Source organism: Ovis canadensis, chromosome X (assembly GCF_042477335.2).
Source record: "Ovis canadensis isolate MfBH-ARS-UI-01 breed Bighorn chromosome X, ARS-UI_OviCan_v2, whole genome shotgun sequence".
In the NCBI taxonomy this organism is placed as follows: Eukaryota; Metazoa; Chordata; class Mammalia; order Artiodactyla; family Bovidae; genus Ovis; species Ovis canadensis.
This window is the reverse complement of record NC_091727.1, coordinates 36,944,430-36,972,150: the sequence shown is the minus strand read 5'-3', so window position 1 is coordinate 36,972,150 and position 27,721 is coordinate 36,944,430. Positions and strand designations below refer to the sequence as shown.

General features: G+C 37.6%; 1 protein-coding gene and 1 non-coding gene across 2 annotated transcripts in view; one reads left to right on the top strand and one right to left on the bottom strand.

Annotated features, from left to right (window-relative positions):
* Positions 1-27,721, bottom strand: part of CFAP47 (cilia and flagella associated protein 47) — a 507,952-nt gene that overhangs the window by 182,958 nt on the left and 297,273 nt on the right. The gene's annotated exons all lie outside the window — the stretch shown is intronic.
* Positions 5,120-5,191, top strand: TRNAY-AUA (transfer RNA tyrosine (anticodon AUA)). The gene has a single exon. It is a non-coding gene; the product is annotated as a tRNA-Tyr (tRNA).

Sequence of the window (27,721 nt, the reverse complement as noted above, 5' to 3'; positions counted from 1 at the left end):
TGTATATAAGTTAAATAAGCAGGGTGACAATATACAGCCTTGACGTACTCCTTTTCCTATTTGGAACCAGTCTGTTGTTCCATGTCCAGTTCTAACTGTTGCTTCCTGACCTGCATACAGATTTCTCAGGAGGCAGGTCAGGTGGTCTGGTATTCCCATCTCTCTCAGAATTTTCCACAGTTTATTGTGATCTACACAGTCAAAGGCTTTGGCATAGTCAATAAAGCAGAAATAGATATTTTTCTGGAACTCTCTTGCTTTTTCCATGATCCAGCAGATGTTGGCAATTTCATCTCTGGTTCCTCTGCCTTTTCTAAAACCAGCTTAAACATCTGGAAGTTCATGGTTTATGTATTGTTGAAGCCTTTCTTGGAGAATTTTGAGCATTACTTTGCCAGCATGTGAGATGAGTGCAATTGTACAGTAGTTTGAGCATTCTTTGGCATTGCCTTTCTTTGGGATTGGAATAAAAACTGACCTTTTCCAGTCCTGTAGTCACTGCTCAGTTTTCCTAATTTGCTGGCATAATGAGTGTAGCACTTTAGCATCTTTTAGGATTTGAAATAGCTCAACTGGAATTCCATCACCTCCACTAGATGTGTTGGTAGTGATGCTTCCTAAGGCCAACTTGACTTCACATTCCAAGATGTCTGGCTATAGGTGAGTGATCACACTATCATGATTATCTTGGTCATGAAGATCTTTTTTGTACAGTTCTTCTGTGTATTCTTGCCACTTCTTCTTAATATCTTCTGCTTTTTTTAGGTCCATACCATTTCTGCCCTTTATTGAGCCTATCTTTGCATGAAATGTTCCCTTGGTATCTCTAATTTTGTTGAAGAGATCTCTAGTCTTTCCCATTCTATTGGTTTCTTCTATTTCTTGGCACTGATCATTGAGGAAGGCTTTCTTATCTCTCTTTGCTATTCTTTGGAACTCTGCATTCAAATGGGTATATCTTTCCTTTTGGCTTCTCTTGTTTTCACAGCTATTTGTAAAGCCTCCTCAGACAGCCATTTTGCTTTTTTGCATTTTTTTTCTTGGGGATGGTCTTGATCCCCGTCTCCTGTACAATGTCACGAACCTCCATCTTTAGTTCATCAGGAACTCTATCTATCAGATCCAGTCCATTAAATCTATTTCTCACTCCCACTGCATAGTCATAAGGGATTTGATTTAGGTCATACCTGAATGGTCTAGTGGTTTTCCCTACTTTTTTCAATTTAAGTCTGAATTTGGCAATAAGGAGTTCATGATCTGAGCCACAGTCAGCTCCTGGTCTTGTTTTTGCTGACTGTATAGAGCTTCTCCATCTTTGGCTGCAAAGAATATAATCAATCTGATTTCAGTGTCGGCCATCTGGTGATGTCCATGTGTAGAGTCTTCTCTTGTGTTGTTGAAAGAGGGTGTTTGCTATGACCAGTGCATTCTCTTAGCAAAACTCTATTAGCCTTTCTCCTGCTTCATTCTGTTACTTCAAGGCCAAATTTGCCTGTTCCTCCAGGTGTTTCTTGACTTCCTACTTTTGCATTCCAGTCCCCTATAATGAAAAGAACATTTCTGGAGGGTATTAGTTCTAGAATGTCTTGTAGGTCTTCATAGATCCGTTCAACTTCAGCTTCTTCAGCATTACTAATTGGGGAATAGACTTGGATTACCATGATAGTGAATGGTTTGCCTTGGAAATGAACAAGCAATGGTGAATGGTGGGTCTTGGAAAATGATACAGACCCACACCTATTACTGACAAATTCAATGTTTGAAATATTGGTTAAAATGGATTTTATAACTTCAAAAGAGTCTAGCTGAATTACTTTTGCTTTTTCATCACAAGGAAGATCTAAAACAATATAATATTTAAGTGTGAAAGAAAAGAGTTAGGAAGAAAGCAGGAAAGGGAAAAAGGGAAAAAAGAAAGGACGGTGGCTAGAAAGTTGGAATTGAGGAAGGAAAATTTGGGGGGATGCTAAGAGAATGACATGTGATCTTCCTTCCTAGCCAACTCCAAATGGCTGAGACGATCGCACTTGCCTCCCCTCCACTTGAAGTTTCTAAGTATCTGTTAGCAGAAAAGACTGGTATGGATTTCTCTGTCAAATTTTACTGAAAGGCAGTATGTACACATTTCCCCAGGTGCCCTAAAGCACAGGTATAAGACCAGAGAGGGATATCAAACTGCTATAATAAGTAAATGGCAAGAACTGCCATTATTTCCAGCATAGCCAAGGTATTAATAGGTTTAATAGGTAGAGGAATACCTAATCTTATTGTGTTGGTCAAGTCGAGAAGAGTCTTACTAATGTCAGTTGGCTTGATCTATCAATTACTGACAGATGTACAATAAAATCTTCTACTCTAAATGTGGATTTGTTCATTTTTTCTTCCATATTTGCTAATTTTTGCTTTGTAAAATTTCAGATTATGTGATCAGGTGGAAATAACTTCAAATTTTTTTTCAACATGGGAGTATTCCCTTTTAAATTAATGCTTTGTCTTAAAGTCAACTTATTCCTTTTTTTTTTTTTTTTTTGGCTGCACCATGTGGTTTGTGGGCTCTTAATTCCTTACCAAGGATGGAACCTGGATCTCCAGAGGGAAAGCCCTGAGTCCTAACCACTGGACCACCACAGAATTCCCTAAAGTCTACTTATTTTATATTTATGCCAACTACTTTTTGATTAGTAAGTACCTGGCATAAATTTTTAGATATTTTATAAGGCAATTTTATAAACAGCATAAAGCTGTATTTTGTTTTCCACTGTGAAAATATCAACTTTTACATTTATCATGATTAATGACATATTTAATATCTTATTTTGTGATTATTTTATTAATCACTGCTCTTTGATTTCAAGTTTTTCTTCTGAATTCAATTTCCTTTATTCATAAGTAGATCCTCCTTTGTTCTTTTAGCAACTATCTGTGAGTTTTAAATTGTCCCAGTTTTACTATTGAATTGAAAATATTTTTCATTCTTACTCTTGAGTGATATTTTACTGGGATTTAAAATCCTAGGCTGACAGTTAATTTGCTTTAGTACTACAATACCATTGTCTTCTGGCTTCTCTTGTTTCTGTTGGTAATTCTGCCTTCCATATAATTTTTGTTCCTTTGAAAATAATATGTCTTTTCTCTTCACTTTTCAGAATTTCTCTTGTCTTTGCCATTCTACTGTTTCACAATAACCTATTTAAGTGTGAATTTAGGCGTCACTCTTTTACCTTCTAGCATTTAAAAAACAAGTGTGTTTTTCCTTCTTTCATTTGCTTCTATAAATAGGAGAAGGTTATCTTTCCTAAGTAGTCACTGTTACAGGGTCTCACTCCCCTTTCATTTTATAGCAGTCTCTTAGATCTAAATGTGGAGGTAGCTCAATCCATACCCTTGGGACAATTTTCTGTATTAAACAAGCATCAGTGTGTTAGATGTAGGGGGGAACATTTTGTTATATCCACTGGCAATTTTCAAATCACTTAGGAGAAAATTTACATCTTAGAAAAGTTTACAAATGTTCCTATTATTGAATAAACTCTAATCCCACCAACAACATGCACCAAAAATCACTTGGACTTTCCCATCTCTGTCACCACCACCATATCTACATGCTGAAGTCTATACATGCTTATGATAGAATGATGTTCTACATTTTCCTCTACAGTTACAGTCATTTTAAGTTCAGAGTGTTTGTTTTCTTAAGACAGGTGCAAACAAAGAAGTGTTAATAGAGGATCACCCTGGAAAGCATTTCACATGTATTCATTCATTAGAAAGATATTTTAAAACACCTACTATGTACCAGGAGGAATGCAATTAGGAGGCAGCTTCCTAGTTTTCTGGTAGGTTGCAGACAATAAACTTCTGAGGAAAAGGGAGATCATGGGACTAAAATGTTTCCTCTTTATACCTAATTCATGTTTTAATTGAGCATGAGCCTATGGAAGGTATTAAATGTGTTTTTCAATCAGGCCACATCAGTTCAGTAATTACTGGGAATTCCTCATATGATTTATGCAAATGGGTGGCTCTTATCTTTCCCTTCCCTTGATATTGAATTTCTGAATTTCTGGATGTCTTTACGGATCATTTAATGGAAAATTAGGAGAGAGCCTATCATGGAATTGTAGCTTGCCAGGAAGTCTTTTTCATATAACTTTTTTCAGAAGACAAATTTCCAAAAGAAAAGAACTAAAATAAGATTTCACTTTCTAATTAACCCCTCCATGGGGAAAGAAGCAAGGGATTGCAGAGAGCAAATTAACTGTGTGTTTTGCATTTTCAACTCTGAATACCCTAAACTTTCTTTGTCTTGTACTAAAACAAAACGTTTTAAACAGAGTTGAGTTTTAAATTCTCACAGATTGATTTACTAAGTGTATAAATTAGTCTCAATGAACTTTTAGCAAGCCAATACAAAGTACATTCTCTAGGACTTAGATCAGGGGAAAAGCTTTATACTATTTTTTATTAAATGCTTTCCTAAGTGTACTGCTGCACAGCATATAGCATATGTCCACTATTGAACAGCTAATAGGAAGAATACGAAATGGCTTAAAGTTCACATTTTTCATTATTGCAGGCTTTATGTCCTCCAAAGCTAAAATACAGTAAAAGGCAAAATTGTAAGATATTTATCCAACTGAAAATATCTTATGTTAAAACTATAAGAATAAAAAAGTACACACAGTTGTGGATATTATAATTATTTTGAACTGGTTATGCAAATTATTTAACTTAGACTATATTTTCTTGGATAATATAGGATACAATCACATCTCATTACTGCATGGTGCAGAGTAGAAAGAAAGCTGCTAGAGCTGGCAAAAATTCAAGTATTAGGACAGGACATATACTGATAACTGAACAAGCTGTAAAGTCTGACTATCAAAGACAAGTATGGGAAGGCAGCCAGATAAGAAAGGCATTTTAGTCAAGTAATAGTTATGACTGGGATTTTCAAAAGTGGGAAGTTAAATTATAATCAGGTAAGCGGTCCAGTGAACTTCCAGATTTTCAAGCTGGTTTTAGAAAAGGCAGAGGACCCAGAGATGAAATTGCAAACATCTGCTGGATCACTGAAAAAGCAAGCGAGTTCCAGAAAAACATCTGCTTTATTCAGGCTTCCCTTGTGGCTCAGTGGGTAAAGCGTCTGCCTATAATGCGGGAGACCCGGGTTCGATCCCTGGGTAGGGAAGATCCCCCGGAGAAGGAAATGGCAACCCACTCCAGTACTCTTGCCTGGAAAATCCCATGGACTGAGAAGCCTGGTAGGCTACAGTCCATGGGGTCACAAAGAGTCGGACACGACTGAGCGACTTTCCCTTTCCCTTTCCCTGCTTTATTCACTATGCCAAAGCCTTTGACTGTGTGGATCACAATAAACTGTGGGAAATTCTGAAAGAGATGGGAATACCAGACCACCTGACCTGCCTCCTGAGAAACCTGTATGCAGGTCAGGAAGCAACAGTTAGGACTGGACATGGAACAACAGACTGGTTCCAAACAGGAAAAGGAGTACATCAAGGCTGTATATTGTCAACCTGCTTATTGAACTTATATGCAGACTACATCATGAGAAACACTGGGCTGGAGGGAGCACAAGCTGGAATCAAGATTGCCAGGAGAAATATCAATAACCTCAGACACGCAGATGACACCACCCTTATGGCAGAAAGTGAAGAAGAACTAAAAAGCCTCTTGATGAAAGTGAAAGAGAAGAGTGAAAAGGTTGGCTTAAAGCTCAACATTCAGAAAACTAAGATCATGGCATCTGGTCCCATCACTTCATGGCAAATAGATGGGGAAACAGTGGAAACAGTGGCTGACTTTATTTTTCTGGGCTCCCAAATCACTGTGGATGGTGATTGCAGACATGAAATTAAAAGACGCTTACTCCTTGGAAGGAATGTTATGACCAACTTAGACAGCATATTAAAAAGCAGAGACATTACTTTGTCAACAAAGTTCTGTCTAGTCGAGACATTACTTTGTCAACAAAGTTCTGTCTAGTCAAGGCTATGGTTTTTCCAGTAGTCAGGTATGGATATGAGAGTTGGACTATAAAGAAAGCTGAGCACCAAAGAATTGATGCTCTCAAACTATGTGTTGGAGAAGATCCTTGAGAGTCCCTTGGACTGCAAGGAGATCCAACCAGTCCAACCAGTCCATCCTAAAGGAACCCATCAATCCTGGGTGTTCATTGGAGGGACTGATGCTAAAGCTGAAACTCCAATACTTTGGTCACCTGATGCAGAGAGCTGACTCATTTGAAAAGACCCTGATGCTAGGAAAGATTGAAGGTGGAGGAGAAGGGGACAACAGAGGATGCGATGGTTGGATGGCATCACCGACACAATGGACATGGGTTTTGATGGACTCCGGGAGTTGGTGATAGAAAGAGAGGCCTGGTGTGCTGTGGTTCATGGGGTCGCAAAGAGTCAGACACGACTGAGCGACTGAATTGAGTTGAACTGAAGTGGTCCAGAGAAAACGGGAACTAGCACAGGATGATGTCAGAAGCCAGTCTGCAGTCAAGAAAGACCCCGGATTTCAAGTTCAGGGGCAAGATTCTGGTTTGAGGGGCCTTGGGCAGTCAGAACAAGGATGGGTGACAAGAAGAGTATACCAGTGCCCAGGGAAGGAGTCTGGCAATGACATACCTGGGTGTTAAGAAATAGAATAGAAACCTAAGCCTGAGTAGCAGAACAGGTGTGAAAGAGCGAGATGTATCACAACAATGAGGAGCCAGGGAGGCCAGAACTAATGTCAGAACAGAATGGAGCAGACCATATGGGGCCTTCCCAGGACAGACCTCCACACCCCCATCACGTCCTCCACCTGCCTCTTGTTTGTACAAAAGCTTTATTCCCAGCCTGCTCCAAGTCACAAAAGGCTAGCTCAAGAATTAGTGATTGAAAGCATGTGAACATATATCAACAACAATAAAAAGAGCAGTTAGTCTAGGAGAACTAGTAATGATTTAAACAAAAAATCAGTAGAGAGCAGTCACAAAATCTTTAGTTCCTCCCTAAAGGACAAAGGTAACAGTCTGATGCACATCCCTGAGCGGTTTTGCAGATACTAAAACCTCTAGCAGAAGTTAACTGCATGATGACCATGAGCACAGAGGCCCCAGACCAACTAGAGCCTGAGGAGTGAAGATGTTAACCCCTGTGACTGCCCTGTTACCTCACCATCAACCAATCATGGGGCTGTGCATGAACTGATCATCCACCATGTGACCGTCTCCTTCCTTTGCCTTTAAAACTCTTTCCCTGAAACCCACTGGGGAGCTTGAGTCTTTTGAGCAGGAGCTCCGTGGACTCCTTGCTTGGCACCTGCAATAAAAGCTGTACTTTCCTTCACCACAACCCGGTGTCGGTAGATTGGCTTTATTGCCACAGGTGAGTAAACTCAAGTTCAGTTCAGTAATAGGAATAGTGCTCATGAGACAGCATCGATGACACTGGAAGCTGGAGGGGAGAAGTTCAGCATAGATGGGTCCTGTAATGCTGGGTCAGAGGATTTGGCTCTGGGCCTGCAACTGAAGCATGTCTACAGAGATGGTAGGGAAAAGGGAAGGAAATTGGACAGTGTCCTCCTTGAAAGCTGGAGACAGTGTAACTAGTAGAATTATCTAAAATATGTACAATAAGACAGCATTGCTGTAAGGGATACATTTTATGTGCTTCCTGAGATTCCCTTGGTTCCACCACCTCCAGCAACTTGAACCACTTGTCCTGTCTCCATGTTCCTTTGCCTGAGGATGACCTGTAACTACCTCTAGAACTAACGGAGTCAACTCCTTAGCTGCTGCTCTACACACAGGTAGGTCAGTCCCAATTTTGGAATTTGGAGCTCCTCTAGCCGTGCTAGGGCTTAGAAGCTGGCATTCCATGAGGCCAGGGAATGCCAGCTTGAAGCCTAGGACCATTACTGCCCAAGGAGTAAAATGTGGCAAACAGGAGCAATATACAGGACATATTCCTTCCCTTCCTCTCTCACAGTGACAGCTCAAAGGCACTTTCTTTTTACATAGCTCTTCAAAAGTGACACCTGTTGAGTGACCTGTTGCATCTTGTCCTAGAGATAAGTTAGTAGACATTAAGGTAGCAGCTCATGTATCATTCATTGATTTGTTTTCCATTTTTCCCTTCCTTCTCTTTTTTCTTGCACTCACTGTCTTGAGTCTGCACTATAGGGGAGCAGAATTTTGCCACCTTAAAATATTAATATGTCTTTTTAGCATATTAATTGTTTGCAGCCACTATTTTTCTACTGACTTTTATTTTTAAAAAATTTTAAAAAATGTATACTCTGTTCACCAAAATATAATACAATATAGTATTAACAAGAAAAAATCAGATTTTATAAACTATTAATATGGTTAACTTACTTAACTACATTTCTGATTTCACTATACTAAAGCCTTATGTATGAAATTTAATATATCTTAATTAAAATTGCTTTTTAAAAATTAATTTATTTATTTTAATTGGAGACTAACTACTTTACAATATTATAGTGGTTTTTGCCATACATTGGCATGAATCAGGCATGGGTGTACATGTGTCCAATCACCATTTATGAAAATATAAAATGAGTTCCAGCATGCCAGGCTTCTCTGTCTTCCACTATCTCCTAGAGTTTGTTCAAATTCATGTTCACTGAGTCAGTGATGCCATTCAACCATCTCACCCTCTGTCACCTCCTTCTGCTGCTTTCAATCTTTCTGAGCATCAGGGTCTTTTCCAATGAGTCAGCTCTTCACATCAGGTATCCAAAGAAAAATCTAAAATCTAATCCTAACCATTTACCTTAGGATACTGGAAAAGGAAGAACAACCTAAGCTTTAAAAAAGTAGAATGAAAAAGTAAAAATTAATGGAGAACTTCATGAAATAGAGAAGATAAAATAATCACTGAAAATATATGCTAGTTCTTTGAAAAGATAAAGAAAATTGACAAACCTTTAGTTATATGGATCAAGGAAAAAAGAAAATATTCAAATTATTAGAATCAGAAATGAAAGTGGGACATTACTTTTGCTTTATAAAAAACAAAAACAAAAACAAAAAACGGAATGTGAGAGAATGCTATAAATAGCTGCATGCCAAAAATTAGATAACGTAAATGACATAAATTAGGAATTGATGGGAACTTCCTCTGTCTCATAAAGGGCACCTATGAAAAACCTACCACTATCGTGAGACTTTAAAGACTAGATTATTTCTCCCTAAGCTCAGTTAAGACAAAATGTCCCATCTTATCACTTACATTTAACACTCTAGATGTATTAACCAGACTAATTGGGCAAGGAAAAGAAATAAAAAGAATTCATTTTAGAAGGGGAGATGTAAGACAATCTCTGTATGCATATGACATTATCTTAACAACATATAGAAAATCCTAAGGAATCCAGTAAAACATTAGAATAAAAATTGAGTTCAACAAGGTCACATGACATAATTTCAATATCTAAAGCCCAATTGTATTTCTATACTTCTGCAATGAATAATCCAAAAATGAAATTAAGAAAACAATTTACAATTTCATCAAATAGAATTAAATACATAGGAATATGTTTAACAAAAGAAGTACAAAACTTCCATTCTTAAAACTAAGGAATATCTAAAACTAAGGAACATCTAAAGAAATGGAAACACACTGCATGGCCATGGATCAGGAGACTTAACATTATTAAGATGACAATCCTTCCTAAATGGATCTACGGAGTCAATGCAATACCTATCATAATGGCAGCAGCTTGTTTCTAGAAACTGACAAGCTGATTCTAAAATCCGTATGGAATTGTGAGGATCCCAGAAAAACCAAAACAATATGGTTTTTTAAAGAAAACAATACAGCAGGACTCAAAGTTTCTGATTTCAAAACTTACTGCAAAGTAAATAATATTAAGAAAAGTGCTGTACTGGCATAAAGAAAGACGTATAGAACTATGGGACAAAACAGAGAATTCAGAAATAAAACAATATATCTATGGTCAACTAGTTTTCAACAAAATGCTGTTCAAAACTGTTTCCAACAAATGGTTACAAGCCCACTGGATGGCCACACATAAAAGAATGAAGTTAGATCCTTCAGTTCAGTTCATTTCAGTCTCTCAGTTGTGTCCGACTCTTTGCAGCCCCATGAACTGCAGCACACCAGGTTTCCCTGTCCATCACCAACTCCTGGAGTTTACTCAAGCTCATGTCCATCGAATTGGTGATGCCATCCAACCATCTCATCCTCTTTCATCCTCCTTTCCTCCCACCTTTAACCTTTCCCAGAATCAGGATCTTTTCAAATGAGTCAGTTCTTTGCATGAGGTGGCCAAAGCACTGGAGTTTCAGCTTCAGCATCAGTCCTTCTGATGAATATTCAGGACTGATTTCCTTTAGGATGGACTGGTTGGATCTCCCTGCAGTCCAAGGGACTCTCAAGAGTCTTCTCCAATACCACAGTTCAAAAGCATCAATTCTTCAGTGCTCAGTTTTCTTTATAGTCCAACTGTCACATCCATACATGACTGCTGGAAAAACCACAGCTTTGACTAGACAAGACCTTTGTTGGCAAAGATCCTTACCTCAAATAATATATAAACATTAACTCAAAGTAGATCAAATAACTAAATCAAGAACTAAACCTATAAAATTTTTAGCAGACAATAGAAGACTAAATATTCATGATCCTGAATTTGGCACTGAATTCTTAGATATGACATCAAAAGCAAGAAAAAAAAAGAACAGTTAAACAAGATAAACTGGAATTCATCAAAACTAAAAACTTTGTGCTTCAGAGAATACTATCAAGAGAATAAAAAGACAACAGGATAAAATATTTGAAAATCATATATCTGATAAGGTATTGTATTTTGAATACATGGATGGAACATTAGAAACTCAATAATAAAAAGGCAACTACACTTAAAAGATTGGCGAAGAATCTGACTAGACATTTATGTAAATAAAATATTTAAGTGGCTAATATGCACATAGAAAGATGGTCAACATCAATAGACATCAGGGGAATGCAAAACAAAATCACATGAGATATCATCTCCACCCACTAGGATGGCAATAATAAAGAAGTCAGTTGATCGTAAGTGTTGCTGTTGATATGGAGATATTTGAACCCTCATACACTGTTGGTTGGATTTAAAATGGCAAAAACACTTTGGAAAAGAGTCTGGCAGTTCCTCAGATGTTTAAACATAGAGTTACCATGCTAAGCTAAGTCACTTCAGTCGTGTCCGACTCTGTGCGACCCCATAGACGGCAGCCCACCAGGCTCCCCCGTCCCTGGGATTCTCCAGGCAAGAACACTGGAGTGGGTTGCCATTTCCTTCTCCAATGCATGAAAGTGAAAAGTGAAAGTGAACTCGCTCAGTCATGTCTGACTCTCAGCGACCCCATGGACTGCAGCCTACCAAGCTTTTCCATCCATGGGATTTTCCAGGCACGAGTACTGGAGTGGAGTGCCATTGCCTTCTCCGGAGTTACCATATGGCCGGATAATTCTACTCCCAGGTATGAATGTGTGCATGCATGCATATGTGCAAGTGTGTATATGTTTATGTATTATACCCAAGAGAACTGAAAATACTGGCACATAAAAACATGTACACTAGTGTATATGGCAATATTATTCATGATAGCTAAAAGGTAGAAATAACCCAAATGTCTGTCAAATGATGAATCGATAAACAAATTAGGCTATAGTCATAAATGAAACATTGTTTGGTCATTAAAAGGAATGAAGTTCTGATACCTGATAAAACATGGATGAACTATAGAAACATTATCCTAACTGAAAGAAGACAGTCATAAAATACCTCATATGATATCTTCTAGAAAAACAATTCTATATATATTAATACATAAAGTGAATTAATGATTCCTTATGGTTGGAGGAAGGGGTGAATGATAAGAGGGGTGGTAACTAAAAGTTACTTCATTTCTTGTTGAGGGTGATATAAACATTCTAAACTTGAATGCAGTGATGGTAATATATCAATGAATATACTAAAAACCATTGAACTATATACTTTAGGTTGGTAAGCTGCATCATATTTGAATGATATCTCAGTAAAGCTGTTAGAAATAGAAGAATAAGGTTTTGAGAATAAATATAAGTGAATATCCTTTTATTTTTCACCTCATATAAATTCAAATGACAAGTATTATATAACTATACTTAGACTTCTAGAAGCTAGACTATAAATGAAGCTATTATATTTGTAACTAAACATAATGCTGAGCTGGATGAAGCACAGCTGGAATCAAGATTGCCAGGAGAAATATCAATAACCTCAGATATGCAGATGACACCACCCTTATGGCAGAAAGTGAAGAACTAAAGAGCCTCTTGATGAAAGTGAAAGAGGAGAGTGAAAAAGCTGGCTTAAAGCTCAACATTCAGAAAACTAAGATCATGGCATCTGGTCCCATCACTTCATGGCAAATAGAATGGGAAACAGTGGAAACAGTGACAGACTTTATTTTGGGGGGCTCCAAAATCACGGCAGATGGTGACTGCAGCCATGAAATTAAAAGACGCTTACTCCTTGGAAGAAAAGTTATGACCAATTTAGATAGCATATTAAAAAGCAGAGACATTACTTTGCCAACAAAAGTCCATCTAGTCAAGGCTATGGTTTTTCCAGTAGTCATGTACGGATGCGAGAATTGAACTACGAAGAAAGCTGAGCACCGAAGAATCAATGCTTTTGAACTGTGGTGTTGGAGAAGATTCTTGAGAGTCCCTTGGACTGCGAGGAGATCCAACCTGTCCATCCTAAAGGAGATCAGTCCTGAATATTCATTGGAAGGACTGATGTTGAAACTAAAACTCTAATATTTTGGCCACCTGATGCAAAGAAGTGACTCATTGGAAAAGACCCTGATGCTGGGAAAGATTGAGGGCAGTAGAAAAAGGGGACAACAGAGGATGAGATGGTTGGATGGCATCACCGACTTAATGAACATGAGTTTGAGTAAACTCCGGGAGTTGGTGATGGACAAGGAGGCCTGGCGTGCTGCAGTCCATGGGGTCACAGTTGGACATGACTGAGTCACTGAACTGAACTGATACGTTTAAAGGTCAAACAGGGCTGTGTGTCTCTTGCCTTTTCTGAGAGATTTTGATGTAGTATATGGATTACTAATCTCCTTCCAAAATATATTCCCATTCTTTTATAGACTCTGATTGCACTTGATGGCTTACAACTGTGGTAATCCTATGTGAAATATGCATAGGGTTTGAATTATATTTCTAAGTGAATTAAATAATTAATTCAAAAAGCTGTTGTAAATTTCAGAAAGCTTTTGAAAAAAACAAATATTCTATAATAATAGCACGTTTAACTTAAAACAGTTTGATAAAAATTAATAAAAATTAATTAAAGCACACATTTAATGTTAGGTGACCACTGACATCATTGACAATACAGTAGATTGTTTCAATTAAGCTTAATCACTATAACATTTTAAACACCACTGTTAAATGAAATTTATCATTTTTTAATTTTTTGGAAGGATTATTACTTTACAGAATTTTGTTGTTTTCTGTCAAACTTCAATATGAATCAGCCATAAGTATACATATATGCCCTCCCTTTTGAAACTCCCTCCCATCTACCACCCTATCCCATCCCACCCTTCTAGATTGATAGAGAGCCCCTGTTTGAGTTTCCTGAGCCGTATAGCAAATTCCCATTGACTATCTATTTTACATATGGTAATATATGTTTCCATGTTACTTTTTCCATACATCTCACCCTCTCCTCCCCTCTCCTCTTGTTCATAAGCCTATTCTCTTTGTCTGTTTCTCCACTGTTGTCCTGTAAGTAAATTCTTCAGTACCATTTTTTTAGATTTCATATATATGTATTAGAATATGATATTTCTCTTTCTCTTTCTGACTCACTTCACTCTATATAATAGGTTCATCCACCTCATTATTATTGACTCAAATGTGTTCTTCTTTATGGCAGAGTAATATACCATTATGTATATGTATATGTACCACAACTTCTTTATCCATTCACCTGTCGATGGACATCTAGGTTGCTTTCATGTTCTAGCTATTGTAAATAGCAATGAACAGTGGGTGCATGTGTCTTTTCAATTTTGGTTTCCTCAGGGCATATGTCTAGAAGTGGGATTGCTGGGTCATATGGTGGTTTTATTCCTAGTTTTTTAAGGAATCTCCATACCATCTTCCATGGTGGCTGTATCAATTTACATTCCCACCAGCAGTGCAAGAGCATTTCCTTTTCTCCACATCTGCTCCAGTATTTACTGTTTGTAGACTTTTTAATGATGACCATTCCAACTACTGTGAAGTGATATCTCATTGTAGTTTTGATTTACATTTCTCTCATAATGAGCAGTGTTAAGCATCTTTTCATGTGTTCATTAGCCATCTGTATGTCTTTGGAGAAATGTCTGTTGAAGTCTTTTTCCCACTTTTTGATTGGGTTGTTTGTTTTTCTGGCATTTAATTGTATGAGCTGCTTGTGTATTTTGGAAATTCATGCTTTGTTAGTTGTTTCATTTGCTATTATTTTCTCCCATTCTGAGGGTTGTCTTTTCACCTTGCTTATAGTTTCCTTTGCTGTGCAGAAGCTTTTATGTTTAATCAGGTCCCACTTGTTTACTTTTGTTTTTATTTCCATTACTCTAGGAGGTGGGTCATAGAGGATCTGGCTTCAATTTATGTCATCGAGTGTTCTGTCTATGTTTTCTTCTAAGAGTTTTATAGTTTCTGGTCTTATATTTAGGTCTTTAATCCATTTTGAGTTTATCTTTGTGTATGGTGTTAGGAAGTGTTCTAATTTCATTCTTTTACATGTAGCTGTCCAGTTTTCCCAGTGCCATTTATTGAAGAGGCTCTCTTTGCCCCATTATATACTCTTTCTTCCTTTATCAAAAATAAGGTACCCATAGGTGCATGGGTTTATTTCTGGGCTTTCTATCTTGTTCCATTGGTCTATATTTCTGTTTTTGTGCCAGTACCATACTGTCTTGATAACTGTAGCTTTGTAGTATAATCTGAAGTCAGGAATGTTGATTCCACCAGCTCCATTCTTCTTTCTCAAGACTGCTTTGGCTATTTGGGGTCTTTTGTGTTTCCATATGAATTGTGAAATTTTTTGTTCTAGCTCTGTGAAAAATGCCATTGGTAATTTGATAGGGATTGCACTGAATCTGCAGATTGCATTTGGTAGTATAGTCATTTTCACAATATTGATTCTTCCTATCCAGGAACATGGAATATCTCTCCATCTGTTTATGTTGCCTTTGATTTTTTTTTCATGAGTATCTTATAACTTTCTGAGTATAGTTCTTTTGTCTCCTTAGGTAAGTTTATTCCTAGATATTTAATTCTTTTTGTTGCAATGGTGAATGCAATTGATTCCTTAATTTCTCTTTTTGATTTTTCATTGTTAGTACATAGAAATACAAGTGATTTCTGTGTATTAATTTTGTATCCTGCAATTTTGCTTAATTCACTGATTAGCTCTAGTAATTTTCTGATACTATCTTTAGGGTTTTCTATGTACAGTATCATGTCATCTGCAGTGAGAGCTTTACTTTTTCTTTTCCAATCTGGATCCCTTTTATATCTTTTTCTTCTCTGATTGCTTTAGCTAGGACTTCCAGAACTATGTTGAATAGCAGTGGTAAAAGTGGACATCCTTGTCTTGTTCCTGATCTTAAGGGGAATGCTTTCAGTTTTTCACCACTGAGACTAATGTATGCTGTAGGCTTATCATATATAGCCTTTATTATGTTGAGGTAGGTTCCTTCTATGCCCATTTTTTGAACTGTTTTAATCATAAATGGGTGCCAAATTTTGTCAAAGGCTTTTCCTGCATCTATTGTGATGATCATATGGTTTTGATCTTTCAGTTTGTTAATATGGTATATCACATTGATGGATTTGTGTATATTGAAGAATCCTTGCATTCCTGGAATAAACCCAACTTGATCATGGTGTATGAACTTTTTGATGTGTTGCTGATTTCTGCTAAAATTTTGTTGAGGATTTTTGCATCTATGTTCATCAGTGATATCAGCCTGTAGTTTCCTTTTCTTGTGTTGTCTTTGTCTGCTTTTGGTATCAGGGTGATGGTGGCCTTGTAGAATGAGTTTGGAAGTGTTCCTTTCTCTGCAATTTTTTGAAAGAGTGTTAGAAGGATAGGCATTAGCTCTTCTCTCACTTTCACTTTTCACTGTCATGCAGTGGAGAAGGAAATGGCAACCCACTCCAGTGTTCTTGCCTGGAGAATCCCAGGGATGGGGGAGCCTGGTGGGCTGCCGTCTATGGGGTTGCACAGAGTCGGATACGACTGAAGTGACTTAGCAAATGTTTGATAGAATTCTCCTGTGAAGCCATCTGGTCCTGGGCTTTTGTTTTTTGGGAGATTTTTGATCACAGCTTCAATTTCAGTACTTGTAATTGAGTTGTTCATAATTTCTGTTTCTTCCTGGCTCAGTCTTGGAAGACTGAACTTTTCTAAGAATCTGTCCATTTTTTCCAGGTTATCCAATTTATTACCTTAGAGTTGTTTATAATACTCTCTCTCTCTTTTTTTTTTTTAGTTTTTTATTTTTAAAATTTTAAAATCTTTAATTCTTACATGCATTCCCAAACATGAACCCCCCTCCCACCTCCCTCCCCATAACATCTTTCTGGGTCATCCCCATGCACCAGCCCCAAGCATGCTGCATCCTGTGTCAGACATAGACTGGCGATTCAATTCACATGATAGTATACATGTTAGAATACCATTCTCCCAAATCATCCCACCCTCTCCCTCTCCCTCTGAGTCCAAAAGTCCGTTATACACATCTGTGTCTCTTTCCCTGTCTTGCATACAGGGTCGTCATTGCCATCTTCCTAAATTCCATATATATGTGTTAGTATACTGTATTGGTGTTTTTCTTTCTGGCTTACTTCACTCTGTATAATCGGCTCCAGTTTCATCCATCTCATCAGAACTGATTCAAATGAATTCTTTTTAACAGCTGAGTAATACTCCATTGTGTATATGTACCACAGCTTTCTTATCCATTCATCTGCTGATGGACATCTAGGTTGTTTCCATGTCCTGGCTATTATAAACAATACTCTCTTATAATGCTTTGTATTTCTGCATTTTTTGTTGAAACCTCTCCTTTTTCATTTCTAATTTTGGTGATTCGATTCTTCTCTTTTTCTTGATGAGTCTGGCTAAAGGTTTGTCAATTTTATTTATCTTTTCAAAGAACCAGATTAGTTTTATTACTCATTACTATTATTTCTTTCATTTCTTTTTCATTTATTTCTGCTTGGATCTTTATGATTTCTTTCCTTCACTAATTTTGGGGTGTTCTTTTTCCAGTTTTCGGTGTAAAGTTGGGTTGTCTATTTGACGTTTTTCTTGTTTCCTTAGAACTGCTTTTGCTGCATCCCATCGGTTTTGAGCTGTCATGTTTTCATTGTCATTTGTTTCTGGTAATTTTTTGATTTCCCTTCTGATTTCTTCAGTGACCTGTTGGTTATTTAGAAATGTGTTGTTTAATCTCCATGTGTTTGTGCTTCTTACAGTTTTTTTTTTTTTCTTGTAATTGATATCTAGTCTCATAGCATTGTGGTCAGAGAAGATGCTTGATACGATTTCAATTTTGTTAAATTTACTGAGGTTTGATTTGTGACCCAAGATGTGGTCTATCCTGGAGAATGTTCCATGTGCACTTGAAAAGAAGGTGTATTCTGAATTTGAATGGAATATCCTGAAGATATCAAGGAGATTCATCTCAACTAATGTATCATTTTAAGACTTGGGTTTCCTTATTAATTTTTTGTTTTGTTGATCTGTCCATTGGTGCAGATGGGATGTTAAAGTCTCCTACTATTATTGTGTTACTGTCAATTTCTCCGTTTATGCCTGTTAGTCTTTGTCTTATGTACTGAGGTGTGCCCCTATGTTGGGTGCATGATGCTGCTGCTGCTGCTAAGTTGCTTCAGTTGTGTTTGACTCTGTGCAACCCCATAGATGGCAGCCCACCAGACTCCCCTGTCCCTGGGATTCTCCAGGCAAGAACACTGGAGTGGGTTGCCATTTCCTTCTCCAGTGCATGAAAGTGAAAAGTGAAAGCGAAGTCGCTCAGTCGTGTCCGACTCTTTGCAACCCCATGGAGTGCAACCTTCCAGGTTTCTCCGTCCATGGGATTTTCCAGGCAAGAGTACCGGAGTTGGGTGCCATTGCCTTCTCCATGTTGGGTGCATAGATATTTACAATTATTATGTCTTCCTCTTGGATTGATCCCTTGATCATTATGTAATGTCCTTCCTTATCTCTCATAATCTTCTTTAAGTTATATTTTATCTGATATGAGGATTGCTATTCCAGCTTTCTTTTGCTTCCCATTTGCATGGAATATATTTTTCCATCCTCTCACTTTCAGTCTATATGTGTCTTTAGGTCTGAAGTGGGTTTCTTGTAGACTGCATATATATGGGTCTTGTTTTTGTATCCATTCAGCCAGTCTATGTCTTTTGGTTAGAGCATTTAATCCATTTATATTTAAAGTAATTATTGATATATATATATATATATATATATATATATATATATATATGTTCCTATAGACATTTTCTTAATTGTTTGGGGTTGATTTTGTAGATCTTTTTTCCTCTCTTGTATTTCTTGACTATATAAGTCCACTTAACATTTGTTGTAAAGCTGGTTTGGTGGTACTGAATTCTTTTAACTTTTGCTTGTCTGAAAAGCTCTTTATTTCTCCATGAATTTTGAATGAGATCCTTGCTGGATACAGTAAACTTGGTTGTAGGTTTTTCCCTTTCAGTACTTTAAATATATCCTGCCACTCCCTTCTGGCCTGCAGTTTCTGCTGAAAGATCAGCTATTAAGCGTATGGGGTTTCCCTTTTATGTTACTTCCTGTTTCTCCCTTGCTGCTTTTAAAATTCTTTCTTTGTGTTTAGTCTTTAGTAGTTTGATTAGTATGTGTCTTGGCATGTTTCTCCTTGGGTTTATCCTTAATGGGACTCTTTTTGCCTCTTGGACTTGGTTGACTATTTCCTTTTCCACATTGGGAAAATCTTCAAGTTCTTCTTTTCAAAATTTTTCTCATACCCTTTCCTTTTCTCTTCTTCTTCTGACATGACGTGACATGAAGTCACTCAGTCGTGTCCGACCCTTCACGACCCCATGGACTGTAGCCTACCAGGCTCCTCTGTCCATGGGATTTTCCAGGCAAGAGTACTGGAGTGGATTGCCATTTCCTTCTCCAAGGGATCTTCCCAACCCAGGGATCGAACCCAGGTCTCCCACATCGTAGACAGACGCTTTACCGTCTGAGCCATGTTGGTGCATTTGAAGTGGTCTCAGATGTCTCTGAGACTATTTTCAGAGACCTGAGCTCTTTTCATTCTTTTTACTTTATTCTTCTCTTCAGAAGTTATTTCTACCATTTTATCTTCCAGATCACTGATTCATTCCTCTGTTTCAGATATTCTGCTCTTGATTCTTTCTGGAGTATTTTTAATTTCAGTAATTGTGTTGCTTGTCTCTGTATGTTTATTCTTTCATTCGTCTAGGTTTTTGATAATCGATTCTTGCATTTTCTCCATTTTGTTTTCAAGGTTTTTGATCAGTTTTACTATTGTTATTCTGAATTCTTCTTCAGGTAGATTGCCTATTTCCTCATTTATTTGGACTTCTGTGTTTCTAGTTTGTTCCTTCATTTGTGTAGTATTTCTCTGCCTTTGCATTTTTTTTTAACTTATTGTGTTTGAGGTCTCTTTTTCCCAGGCTTCAAGGTTGAATTCCTTCTTCCTTTTGGCTTCTGCCCTCCTAAGGTTGGTCCAGCGGTTTATGTAAGCTCTCTATAGGGTGAGATTTGTGCTGAGTGTTTGTTTGTTTGTTTTTCCTCTGATGGGCAAGGCTGAGTGAGGTGGAACTCCTGTCTGCTGATGATTGGGTTTGTATTTTTGTTTTGTTTCTTGTTTAGATGAGGCATCCTGCACAGTGTGCTTCTGGTGGTTGGGTGATGCAGGGTCTTGTATTCAAGTGGTTTCCTTTGTGTTAGTTCTCACTATTTGATACTCCCTAGGGTTAGTTCTCTGGTTGGCTTGGGTGTTGGAGTCAGCGTTCCCACTCCAAAGGCTCAGGGCTTCATCTCTAGTTAGGAGCGAAGATTCCATAAGTCATTTGTTATGGAATTAAGTGAGATTAAAACAAATATCCAAAAATGAGAAATCAAAGATAAGTTCCAAACAAATTGCAGTTACAAAAACAGGCAAATAACAATTAAAATAATAGAATATACACATACACATATACACCCATGAACAAAGTGAAAAGAGTCCAACAAAATAGAGTAGGTTGACCCAGCAAACAAAGTAAATAAAAAATTACATTTACTAGTTAAGAACAAAACTAACTAAAGCACAAACTAAAAAACAAAACTAAACCAATGTGCCAAGTGGTGAATAAAGCAATGAAAACAAAACTAACAAATATGTTGAGAGGAAGGAAAAGAAAGAAAAAATAGATATGCAAAGTTAAATAGAAGTAGATGAAGAAGATTTATATACATTAAGATTAACTGCAAGGGTAAAAGAACAGTAGAAAAGGCAAACAAAGGAGTAAATGTAGAAAAAATATAGTAGGCTTAACAAAATTAAAAATTAAAATTATAAAAAAGAGAAAAGAAAAGAATGGAAGAAGAAAGAAAATGGGGGCAGGGGGAGGAAAACTCCACAGAACTGCAGAAGCCCAAAGTAGAGGAAGAGGTTCATAAGAACAATAAAAAGTGTGACTGAATATACATATATACATATACACCCATAAGCAAAATCAAAACAGTCCAACAAAAATAAAGTACAATAGACTGACCTGGCAAACAAAGGAAACCAAAAATTATATCTACCAGAAAAAAATTAACTGAAGAACAAACTGGAAAAAAAAAACTAGAGTAAGGTGCCAATTGGGTAATAAAGCAATGAAAATAAAGCTAACAAATATGTTGACAGGAAAGGAAAGAACAAGAAGAAAGAAAGAATAGATACACAAAGTTAAACAGAGGTAGATAAAGAAGATTTATATACATTAAAGATTAACTGCAAGGGGAAAAGAATAGTGGGAAAAGCAAACAAAGGAATAAATATAGAAAAAATAATAATAGGTTTAAAAAGTTAAAAAGAGAGAGAGAGAAAAAAAAGGAAAACTGCACAGACCTGCAAAAGCCCAACATAGAGACAGAGGTTTGTAACAGCAATAAAAAATGTGACTGAGGGAAAAAAAAAAAGCTCAAAATCTTCATTAGATTTCATAGTGCCAATAAAATCAACAACTACAATGGGGGTCGAGGGGGGAATCCAAAAAAATCTACAGAGCAAGTCAAAACATAAGAATAATAAATGTTTTTCTTGAGTCACTGCTCTCAAAGTCCTTTCCCTTACTGGGAGTCACAGTCCACCTCACCTTCCTAGGATGCCCTCCAACACTGTGCTGATCTCTGGACTTGCTATAGAGGAAGCTCAGATTCTAATCTAGTCCTACTCCTATGCGTTCTTGCCTCCAATATCCATAGCTATCCGGACTAGTGTGTTTTCTTTTGTGGGAGTTCTCAATGATCTTTTATATATTCCATAGACACAGTCTGCCTAGTTGATCATGTGGATTGAATCTGTAGCCTGTACAGCTGGTGGGAAGGTTTTGGGTCTTCCTTATCCACACTGCTCCCAGATTTCAACTGTGATTTTATTTCCACCACTGTATGTGGGTTGTCCACTGGGGTTTGCTCCTGAGGCTGCCCTGGAGGACTTGGGTTTGCCCCTGTGAGGGCCAGGTGTGGAGGTGGTGCAGCTGCTTGGGCCACAGGGGTTCTGGCACCACCAGGTACTCAAGGGAGTTGGCGGCTAGGGCAGCAGGAAATATAGTGCTCTAGAAGGATTGGTCAACCAGTATTGACCAATACACTGCAGTATTCTTGCCTGGAGAATCTTCCTTCAGGGGTGTCGCAAAGAGTAGGACTCAACTGAAGTGACCCTTCATGCATAGACACAAGACTTTTTTTGCCTGTGGCACCTCTACCCCAGTGAGGTTGAGCATGAAGGTGGCATAGCTGCTTGGCTTGCGGGGACCCTGGTGGCGCCATGTGTGGAGGGACATGGACTGCCTCTGCCACAGAAATTATAGCCCTATCAGAGTCTTTTTTTCAGTTTCTTATAGCTGGTGATCAGAAGGCCTCTTTGGCCAGTCTTTCTCTATAGTTCTGCCCTTTCGGGCATTTAGAAGGTTCCCTTGCCTGGGGTCCTTCTCTGTTGTTCAGTGTGTCAGGCACATAGAGGGCTGCCCCCGCACCCCTCCCCCGGCTGGGGTCCTACTCTGTAGATCAGTGCATCAGGCATTTAAAGGAGCACCCTGGGTAGGGTCCTGCTCTGTAGTTCAGTGCATGAGGCATTTGATGGGCCAGCCTCCCTATTGTTCAGCTGTGGATGCTGGCCCTGTGGGGAGAGAGAGGCTATGGTGATGGCTCCATGGACTACGCGTGACTCGGCAGTATCACCTTGCTTCCATGGCTGCCCAGCTTTCCTCCACTGTTCCCACCATGACCTCCTCCCTCACATCCCCTCCATCCATCTCTCCACAGTCAATAGAACCCCTTGCCCTGGGATCACGCCACACTCCCCAAACTCCAGCTCCCAGCCGCTGCACCTTCCAGGGGCCCCTCATCCCTATCCAGGGTATGTATGGCTTCAGCAAGGACTGTCTGATTCTCGTTTCATATCAGCTGTTTCACTTTCAGCCTTAAATGTTTCTCCTTTGATTCAGACAATAGCCCCAATGTGGGGCTCGGACCCCTGCTTCAGTTCTCCCACCCAATGAGGGGAGATCCAGTCCTACTAACACTCCTGCTTTTCCCCCAAGTTCCTTCATCCTACTGAGTTTTGTGGTTATATATATTCTTTTCCTCTGGTCAGGTGCTCCTGTCGGCTCTCAACTGGTGTTCTGCATGCACTTCTGTCTGAAGGTGTATTCCTGATGTATCCGTGGAGAGAGATGTACTCCACATCTACCTACTCCTCCGCCATCTTGTTCTTCCCTGAAATTTATTTTTTATTCTATCTGAAATATATTTGTGGTTATTTGATATAATGCAGGGATATAGGGTTTATTTTTCAAAGTATATTTAATAAATTTCAAGAAGGATTTTAGGTCCATTTTTATTGCAACAATGTTATAGTTTTTCTCATGCTGAAGGATAATTTAGGCATTATAATAATGCACTTAATTTTTGTAAAAATGGGTAGAACTACATAGTATAGTGTTAGTTATTACTAGGAAATGTTTCCTATATGTTTACAATCACTGTATATGATCACTGTCATAGAAGTATTTAGTGGATGCTTGTCAACTGCTGCTGCTGCTGCTGCTGCTGCTAAGTCACTTCAGTCGTGTCCGACTCTGTGTGATCCCATAGATGGCAGCCCACCAGGCTCCCCCGTCCCTGGGATTCTCCAGGCAAGAACACTGGAGTGGGTTGCCATTTCCTTCTCTAATGCATGAAAGTGAAAAGTGAAAGTGAAGTTGCTCAGTCATGTCTGACTCTTTGCGACCCCATGGTCTGCAGCCTACCAGGCTCCTCCATCCATGGGATTTGCCAGGGAAGGGTACTAGAGTGGGGTGCCATTGCTTGCTCCGTGCTTGTCAACTACTTGACTGCTAATGGGTAAATATTATAAAATTAGGAAAACTGGAATTAGATGGGGGAAGGAGAGAAGTAAAACAGTGTTCTTACAATATGCACTTCCAACATGTCTGCCATGTACCCCTTGGGAAAGAAGAAGAAATTGGGTCAATACAAAGTGCTAGAAACTGAAGTGATCACCTTTAGGAATGAGGGTTGTATTCTCTTTAATTCAATCAGCAAAACTAGTCGAGAGCACTTTGTTTGAGTGCCCTTGCACATAGTTTTTATGGGTGGCACAAAACATATAGGACCTTCATCATTGTGGAGGCAACTTAAATAAGTGCTCCTGGATCCACTGGTGTCTTCCTGCTTGTTGTCATTGTTTAGTTGCTAAGTCATGTCTGACTCTTTTGCAACATCATGGACTTAGCCCACCAGGCTCCTCCATCCATTGGATTTCCCAGGCAAGAATACTGGGGAGGGGGGGAGTTGTCATTTCCTTCTCCAGGAGATCTTCCTGACCCAGCAATCGAACTTGCATCTCCTTCACTGGCAAGTAAATTCTTTACCACTGAGCCACCAGGGAAGCCCCTTCCTTATGTCTATTTATGATCCATTTTTATTCTTTGTGTTCATAAATTTCAATATCCACAGAACCACAAGTAGATGAGATTTTAAGTCAATATCTACAACAAAGGAAAAGTCCAGGTTTTTTGCAGCCTGAGGTTTTCACAATTCAGGGGGGGTTTCTTCAAGAGAAATAATGCAAAATTACAAAGATGAAAGTAGGTACAGGGTCTGGGAGGGTGAAAAAGTAAAGACTCATAAAGTTTACGCTCTTTTAGTGTCAGAGTAAGTCTGACCATCTAACATCACTAAATGTTTCAGTAATATTTTATGGTCAGATTTAATAATTTGTATGCCTAGAGGTGAAGTGCTTTAAGGGTGATGAGCTTAGAATATTATATTACTAATAGCCAGTATTTATCAGGTATATCATAAAACATATAAATTCTTAACATATGTTATTTCATTAAATTTGAACCAAAGAAAGAAGAGAGACATGTGATTATATCTCCATTTGTGAAGTGATGATGAACACCTGAATGTTAAGTGGGAGTAAAGAAAAAGAAATAACAGAAACTTTAGGACTACAAGATGAATTTAATATATGGGCTCAGAAGAAAGAAGCTTCAAGTAGTGTGCCCAGATTTGTAATATAAGAAACATATCAAGTCCCACCATCTGACACGAAAAAGATTATATAATGAGGAAAAATAAATGGAGAATAATAATGCACTCATTTTGAATTTGAGAGATATACCTCTAGATTTATCTATCTATCTACTTGGATATATATTTGCATATATATCTAGGTATGCATGTCTAGTCTGCCTCTGAATATATAAGTTGAACAATACTATAAAGCAATTATCCTTCAATTTAAAATAAATTAAAAATGGAAAAAATATGTAAGTTGAGAACAGAAGGAAAAGGGTAGGAATAGATAAATATTGGTGACATTAATGGTAATTATAACCACTGGTGTATATGAAATCCCCTAGGGGAGGGGTAAAAAGTAGTAATAGCTCCATTAGGGTAAGAAGAGTCTTGAAGAGTCCCATATTGATGAGGTAAACAGAAGAATCTACAGACACTAAGAAGAAATCTTGTCAAGGGGATGGAGAAGAAATGCAAGAAACAAGGATAAAACCTTGATCTCAAGTGTCTAGAATTCTAAGAGCAGATGCTTAATCATCCAGGTTAAACGCTATAGATATCCTGTAAGATGTAGACTGAGAATGGTCCACTGAAAGCAACCAGCTGTTTTGCTCCAGTGGTAGCACAAGCCAGACTTGAGAAGCTGAGAATGTTACACACGAAAAGAAATTGCAAATGCATATCCCTCTACTGGGAAGTATGTTTACCAAGGGAAAGGCATGCATTTCTTTAGGTTTTGAAGTTTGAGAACACTTGAGAGACAAAAGCGAAGGAACTACTACTCTCAGAAAAGACAGAGCTATGATAAATGATGGAGAAGAAAGAGCCCAAGAACAGGTTCTGTGATAATAGATACCTGTAGCAAGGTTGATAGAATAGATTCCTATTGTTCAGAGGCTGGGGTGAAAACAGTAAGAGGGTTAAGGAAGAGTAAGTAGCTCCTACTCCTCCACGAGAGAGGAGATGCAGTCATTTGTCCAGTGGAGACTGGAGATGGGGAGAAGACTGGAGTGAAGAGGGTGTTTATAAAGACTAATAACAGTGTGTAAAGGTTGCTGTGAGAAATGCAAGAGTATAGAGATTAGCAAATAAAAGAATTAATGCCTAAAAAGGCTCTGAGACATAAATATATACCAGTAGGATTAAATGAGAAAATGTATACAAACCAATCCTCACAATGCTTTACATATTGTCAGTGCTCACTAAACATTTAGATCTACCCCAGTCGACTATCATAAAGGAGTCACAGGATCTCTGAGATCTGTGAAATGGGACAAGTGATGTTTCTTTTTAAGAGGAAATTACTGTCATATATGCATATCTATTACATCCATAGAGATTGATGCACCTACTATATGCACACACACTTTCCTACAGCTTCATTTCTTCGTGATGAAAGTATTACAATGTTAAATGGTAGAGTGGAAAAACATAATTCTTCTCTAAATGATGGGGCTGAAATAATATGGATTTAAGTAGATTATTTTTTAATAATTTTGGTGATAGCTATGTAATCAGAACTGTGGAATTTTCATTACAAATTTCAAAAAGGTAAAGACTGATAGGCAACATTAATATGAGAGGGTAGAAGGCAGACATTTTTAATATATCAAAAGCAAAACTTCAAGAGATTACTTTCACCCCTTTCCTGAAATTAGGAGGAACACTAGGCTATTTCCACTCTTCACATAAATGCTTCTCATTAATTTCTTTCTCTAATTCATCCACAAAAAACTTTTGTTTTTGAATTTATTTATTCCTAGGAATTCTCTGGTGTGTTCTCTTCAAGTTCAAATGAAGAGAAATGGAAACAAAACAAAACAAAACAAAACAGAATTACCTGGTTTGTTCTATTCAAAAAATAAGTTTTCTAAACCCTTAAATCTAATATTCTTTGTTTCAAATTCCAATAGAAGCTTATTTATTAATGTAAAAATACATTCTTTTTCTTTTCATTAATCAAGTTCACTGCTTCAAAACAGAATGTACATTGTTAAGGGTATATATGCTACTTGACCTGCTGCTATTCTGAGCTAGAATACTGTGTTTTTATAAACATATATTACTTAAATGTGTGCTGAAGGAAATGAAAACAGAAATTAGGGTTGAAAGCTTCCTCTAAAAACTCAATCACATAGACAAATAAGTTATACATGAACCATCACTGGTTAATTACATTGTAAAAGTTTTATGCACAATTATTTAAAATTGTTTGCAGTTCTATTTTTTCTTAATTTTCACAATAATCTTCTTACTAAAATGGACAGTTAACAGTTTATATGAAAGATAAGTATTAGTCTTAGAAAAATATGTGAGTGAAAGACTTTTAAATATAAATCAGTCATACTTATTTGTAGTTAGATAGCATCTTACTATGCCAAAGTATTCATAAGACTATACTGTGAGTTTCATGCAAGTCTATACTATGTATCCTAGTTATCTGTTTTCTCAAAATGAATTCCTTTTTAAAATTTTAATTATCTTCTATAATCAACTATATTAATTCTGGTTATATTTGTGAGCATACTCTATGTAAGTACTTCTCTATCAATACTTATCCCATTGTATTACAAGGGTTGCTCATCTGTTAGTTCTTCAAAGAGATGAAAATGGCAACTTTCATTATTTTGCCCAAAGAAATTCATGCTCAATAGTGTTGTTAAATAAATAGCTGAATAAATGAATGGCCTGGACAGACAATACTAGCTAAGTTCATAATGCACATAGCTTTATCCAGTTATCTCAAAAGGGAATAAAATGTTTACAAAAATAAATTCTTCACTTAAAAATG